The sequence below is a fragment of the Notamacropus eugenii genome, chromosome 5, assembly GCF_028372415.1.
Source record: "Notamacropus eugenii isolate mMacEug1 chromosome 5, mMacEug1.pri_v2, whole genome shotgun sequence".
NCBI lineage: Eukaryota > Metazoa > Chordata > Mammalia > Diprotodontia > Macropodidae > Notamacropus > Notamacropus eugenii.
This window is the reverse complement of record NC_092876.1, coordinates 323,682,081-323,688,080: the sequence shown is the minus strand read 5'-3', so window position 1 is coordinate 323,688,080 and position 6,000 is coordinate 323,682,081. Positions and strand designations below refer to the sequence as shown.

General features: G+C 42.1%; 1 protein-coding gene across 1 annotated transcript in view; it reads left to right on the top strand.

Moving 5' to 3' along the window:
* The first annotated feature begins 2,852 nt into the window (after positions 1–2,852).
* Positions 2,853–6,000, top strand: part of PLEKHB2 (pleckstrin homology domain containing B2) — a 43,431-nt gene continuing 40,283 nt past the window's right edge. The window contains exon 1 of the mRNA XM_072613484.1: positions 2,853–3,013. The gene's annotated coding sequence lies outside the window, so the exon portion shown is untranslated. The remainder of the gene's footprint in view (positions 3,014–6,000) is intronic.

Here is a 6,000-nt window from a genome sequence, read left to right as displayed (position 1 = left end):
GTTCCCTAAGAACTCGTGCCTACTGAAAAGTACAATAAATCTTTACTTTGACCTCAACAATGCTTTAGTCCGTGAATTCTTTCCCAGATGGCCCATGCAAGGAACTCCAATCTTGGAGTTCCTGTACTCCTATCCCTTCAGCCCTTCTTGTTCCCAGTTTTTATAACTAGGACTTGTATAGATGAAAAGACCTTAACATCATGATAGCCTTCTAGAGGATCTCTAATTTGTCAGGGTCCTTTGATTTCACTTGTACCACATTGGGAGAGAGAGAGAGAACCAGTACTACTGTCACATGGAGAAATTAAAACTCAGAAAGGGGAAGTGATTTGTGCAGTCATATAGCAAGGAATTATAAGCTCCTTGAAGGAAAGGCTTTCTCCTTCCTTCCTTCCTTCCTTCCTTCCTTCCTTCCTTCCTTCCTTCCTTCCTTCCTTCCTTCCTTCCTTCCTTCCTTCCCTTCTCCCCCTCCCCTTGTACATTTCAATCACTTAAAGGTTTGCTCAATTTAAGTGGTGAAACTGAGATTTAGGTTAAAGATATCTGACTAAATCTAGTGCATGGTAATTAAGAGGGTCAAAGTTTACAAGGCAGCAATATTACAACCAACCTATATTTAAAGAAACCACTTTAAGAGAAAACTAAAGGTTCAGGAACACAACTGAAAGGAAAGGGGAGGAGAAGAAAGGAAAAAGGAGAAGAAAGGAGCAATAATAATATAGATTGGAAAATTTTAGAAAAATGTTTTGCAGAGGATAAGAAGGGTGATAAAGAATGTCTCGGGGCACTGAGCATGAGGATGGCAGGTAAGTAAGTCATTGTTGAAGGCAAAGCCTACTCTAGCAGATGACAAAGAATAACACACTTCTATTCCAGGCTTTTGTCTTTGCAAACTAGGGGAAGAATAATGATCATTTTAGCACTCAGAAGATAGAATCACACCTCATCATAAGTCCACAAGAGTCAAAGCTTTTAGGGCTTTAAGTAATTCTAACACTGGGTTTTTCTTAACCTGGGGTCTTTAACTTAAAAAAAAAGTTTTAATAACTGTTTCAGTCTAATTGGTTTCCTTTGTGATTTTGTGTATTTCACTGTATTCTTTTAAAGACATAATACTGAAGAAAGGTCCCTAGGCTTCAACAGGCTGCTAAAGATATAAAAAGGTTAAGAAGTTGTGATGTAAGACTAAGTTACAGGGGAGATGCTCATCACCTTGGGAGTTCCCTTTTCTAATGAAACCTTAGATACAAATCAGCAAAGTAACAAGAATCATAAAAAACACACTAGGAGAGCTAAAATGAATCACTTTATTGAAATACTCTAAGAAGCCAAATCTATAGAATAGAACTTGGTTCTAAAGTAATAATGTTTGTAGTGGGAATTCAACTTTGTAAAGTGTTTTCATATCCATTATCTCATTAGATCCTCCCAACATTGTGGTGAGATAAGAAGGCCTGGCATTGTTACGTATCTCATTTTACAAAAGGGAAGTGGAAATTCAGGGAGGTCATGAGACTTTCTCTCTGGCTTTTCCCCACCCCCACCCCCAATGAATTAGTGATTAAGCTCATACCATAAAATGGGTCTCTATATTCTTGGAGAAAAGGGCTTTTTCCGCTATAAACTAAACTGTAATCCCTTGACAGCTAAAATCAGTCTTATACTATTGCTAAGCCCCGTACAGTTTAGCACAAAGCATTGTACATAATAAATACTTATGTCTATGCTTCTAGACAGACATAAAAATTAGTGGTGGGGACCATATCTAAGCTTTGTATCTTCCCTAATGCCTAAAATAAGTTACTAGGCATACAGTAGTTGCTTAATAAATATCTGTTAAGTTGAGGGGCCACAAGGTATAGTGGAAAGAAACCTAGTTTCAAAGTCAGGTCCCACTCCAACACTTTCTGGCTGTGTGAGTCAGGGCAAGTCACCTAATCTTTCAGTCCTTCCTAAGAGGACAATTTTTAAAGAAAGTGCTCCCTGGCATTGGCAGAGGGAGTTCCCTTATCAGGCATTTCCTTTTGTCAAAGAAACCATAAGCCCATTCCCTGTTCTTTAATTCTAAAATGCTGGAGTCAGGAAGACTTGAGTTCAAACCCTGCCTCAGTCACTTACTAGCTGTGTCACCCTAGGCAAGTCATATAACCTCTATCTGCTTCAGTTTCCTCATAATAAGAGCACTAAAGTGGTGGGGATCAAATGAGATAGTAATTGTAAAGGTTTTTCAAACCTCACAGTGCTGTATAAATGCTGGTTCTTATTTTTATTGTTTTCCTCAATTGTACAACAGGGATAATAATAGTCCTTCCTTTGGAAAGCTGTCCTAAGAAGCAAATGAGATATTTATATATCCCTCTGCAAACTTTAAAACCTGCATAAATGCTCGTTATTATCATTATTATGTTTCCTCAACTGTAAAATGGGGAAAATAATAGTAACCCTAACAAGGTTGTTGTGAAGGTCAAATAAGATATTTGTAAAGTGCTTAGCACAGTGCCTAGCACACAGCATGTGCTTAATAAATGTTAGTTAATATCATCGTTGTTATTATTTTCCTCAATAAACTAGGGATAGTGACTGTTCCTACCTCCTAGGGTTGTTGGGAAAATCAAATAAAATTTGAATCATATCATCATCATCATCTTCTTCCTCAACTACAAAATACCTTCCAAAGTTGTTGTGAGAATCACATGAGATATTTTTAAAGCGCTTGGCAAAGTGTCTGGTCCAAGATAAGTACTTAATAAATACTAAAAACTATTATTATTATTAATTATTGAAGCATATGGGGGTAGTTTCCACAAAACTACAACTCCCAGAAATCATCGCGACGCATGCGCAGCTTGTCCAGCTCTGGGGCAGGAGTGACGTAGTAGTTCAGTGGCTGAATCTGACCTGCTGAGTCTGCCCAGTGTCCGGTAGGGAAGCGCCTGAGTAAGTGCGTCCGTCGTTTCGTCCATCTGACCAGACTCCCACTTTGAGTTTCGTGGCCTACTGAATTCCCCTGAAGGTGAGCCTGTGGAGTGGGGGTGTGGGGGTGTGTGTGTGTGGATGTGTGGGGAGTGTGGGGTCCGGCGGCGAGGTCCTTCCCCTTCGGGACCCCTCGCATTTACTTCACGCTCCGCCCCGCCCCTTCCCCCCAGTCCCACGAATTTCACAAACGACCCCCGGTCCCAACTCTCAGCCCACCTGCCTTTTCTGTCCACTCTTCTCCTTAGCCCAGCAGGTGCCGCATACCCTCACCCACTCTCTTGCCCCACTGGGTTCGCCCTTTCCGCCCGCCTCTTTACTACACCCCTCTTCGCTACCCTCCCTCCCCACTTCAACCGCCCCATCACTCCAACCGTTACCCCCCCTCCCACCCTCAAACTTTCCGGTTCTTCTCTCCCGCCCCGTCACCCTCCGCTTGCCCCCGCTCGGGTTCCTGCCGCAGCCCCAGACCCCACCCTGCCCCGATGCGGCCCCACCCTCCCCTGTCCCTCGGGCGTCCCCCAGCCTCTGGACCTCCCCCCAAACCTGCCCCTGTCTTGTCCCCCACTCCGCACCCCCGCCCATCTCTGAATCCTTCTTACAACCCCGATCTTGTATATACTCTCCATGTCCCTGTGCAGCCCCGTCTGCCCAGCCTCCAAGCCTTTTCCTTAGCCACCTCAGACCACACACAGTCGATTTTGACCTCATTTTAACTAAATTTTATTTTTCTTAATCACCGAAAGTGTTTTTTGCAGTCGACTAAAATACATGCTCTTTTCCTCCTCCCTTCCCCTCTGAGAATGAAAGAAAAATTCCCTGCTGAGAGCTGGTGTAGCCCGGCCACAGAGATTTGCGTTGACCCTGTCCAAAAAGCTGTCTCAGTGTACACCCAGTCCGCTCCCCTCCCGGGCAGTCACTGGGGCTGTAACCACCTCCTGAAATCCCCAGCTCTTATCTGCCCGCTCGTCCGCTTGACCAGCCTTAGTGTCGAAGCTTTGGGCCCCCTGAAGCCTTTGTCTTCCCTAGAGCCCCAGTCCCGACTTTTAACTTCTCCCCTTACCAATCCCACTGCCCAAATAGGAGGGGTTTCGTTTTATCTTAAAACAGGTTTCTGCTGGCCCCCCTCTCGCCTTCCGTCCAGTGTAGAGTGTGGGAAGGGCTGAGATCCGGGATTGGGGATTTCTGTCGGAGTCACCTGATCCGGTTTGTTGTCAGCTAGGAAAGCTGCGGGTGGAGTGAACCAGGTCACCGGGAGCGGGGCCCAGCCTCCTGTTTGGTAATCTCCCTTTCCGGGAGGCTTGAGAGCGGCGCTTTCCGAGCCTAGACAGGGACAAGTTTTCAGGATCGTTTGTCTCCCCCTGCAGGTTACACTTGGGCCACAAGTCTGGGTGATGGGAGAAGGCTTCCCCTCGGCACAGTACCGGAGTTATGTAACGGGAAAAGGGAAAAGAAATAAGGAAGTTGAGGGATAGATACATTGTATCGGGACAAATTAGGCTGCTGTTTATGAAGGCTACGCGCGGGGGTGGAGTGGGGTGGAGGAGGACTGGCCGCCTTTGGCTGAAACTAAACTTGTTCATTGGAGTTGTTTTGGTTTGAACATTTTTAAACCAGGAAAACAGGAAAAAAGAGAAATTTGAATCATATAGAAAGTGAGATTTCAACAAGAATGCAAAAAAAAAATGCGTTAAGTGATGGGCTTTACATGTAGCAGATGTAGCAAATGTAGCAATAGCTACCTTCACAAAATAGAAAATGTTCCTTCTAGGTCAGTGTTCAGAAGCACCAGGCTACCCTAGTTTTCCCTCAGACCTGAAATTGAAGGCTACCTCAGTTCTGAAAAGTCAGAACTGATTTTCTTGTCTTTTTTATGTTGGTGTTTTATTAACGGTATCATTGAATAAGTAGGGTGATATATTTTTTCCAGGCTCTCTTAATATTATTGAATACTTTTTTGATCCTTTAGTGTTTGTCATCTTTTACCTTTGGAAAATAACTTTAATTTTCTGACTCCTTTAGAAATTGTGTGATGAAAATGATGCATTTTCCTACAGGATCACTCCAAAATAAATTTAAAAAAGCAATAATGACTGTTAAAGACTTTGTTACCATTTTCCCAACATGTTTAAACTTTTTAGGTTCCTTTCTTTAATATTTCACTTTACTAAGGGTCTTGGGAGGGTGACCTAAATTTTAAATTTATCTGGGGGCACTGGTAAAATTGTAAAGTGGGTGTCAAGTGATTAGTACAGTAGCCTTTTAGAAGAATGGGAAAGTGGAAGTTGCTACTTTTTCAAAGCTTTCTGTATTTTGAAATGTGATTTCCTTATTTGAAAAAAAAGGAAGCTAAAACTTTGTTGATTTTTTAAAAAATGAAATAAAATCTGATCAGCTTAGATTACCAGTGTCAAACATATTGTGTTAAAATATTAATCTGAAGAATGTCAGTTTGCAAACTATAGTCTCCCTTTGAACTGCATTTTAGAAGACATGGAATTTTTATAGGGGCAGAAGGACTCTTAAAAATTAAATAGTTCAATCCCCTTATTTAACTTCCCTATTATTGCCAAAATTTGTGGAAGATAATGAAAAATTTTTAAAAGATCACTTTTCATAAAGTATACTCTTGTTTTTTGGGGGAATCATAGATGTAGAAGGAATCTCATAAGCTCTTTGACCCAACCCCTTCATTTTATTGATGAAAAGACTAAGTTCCAGTAAGGTCAAGGGACTATTTACTATAAATATTTTCTTAGATGGTTTTCCGGATAAGAGAATAGAATGCATTATGATTAGTAAAAAACATTAGTTAATATTTTTACATTTCTCTCCCAAGGTTGGGGCTTCCCTTACCACCTTTTCTTGTATGGTCACACTTTCTCTTATACTGCCTTTTAGTTGAGGATAAGAGAGTCCACCTCTCCAGCTATTCTTTCCCAGGCCCTCATTGGCTATATCTCTTTTCCCTTCCCTATTTTAACCCACTTGGGGGAAACTATCTCAACTCTCCACTACATTCCTTAG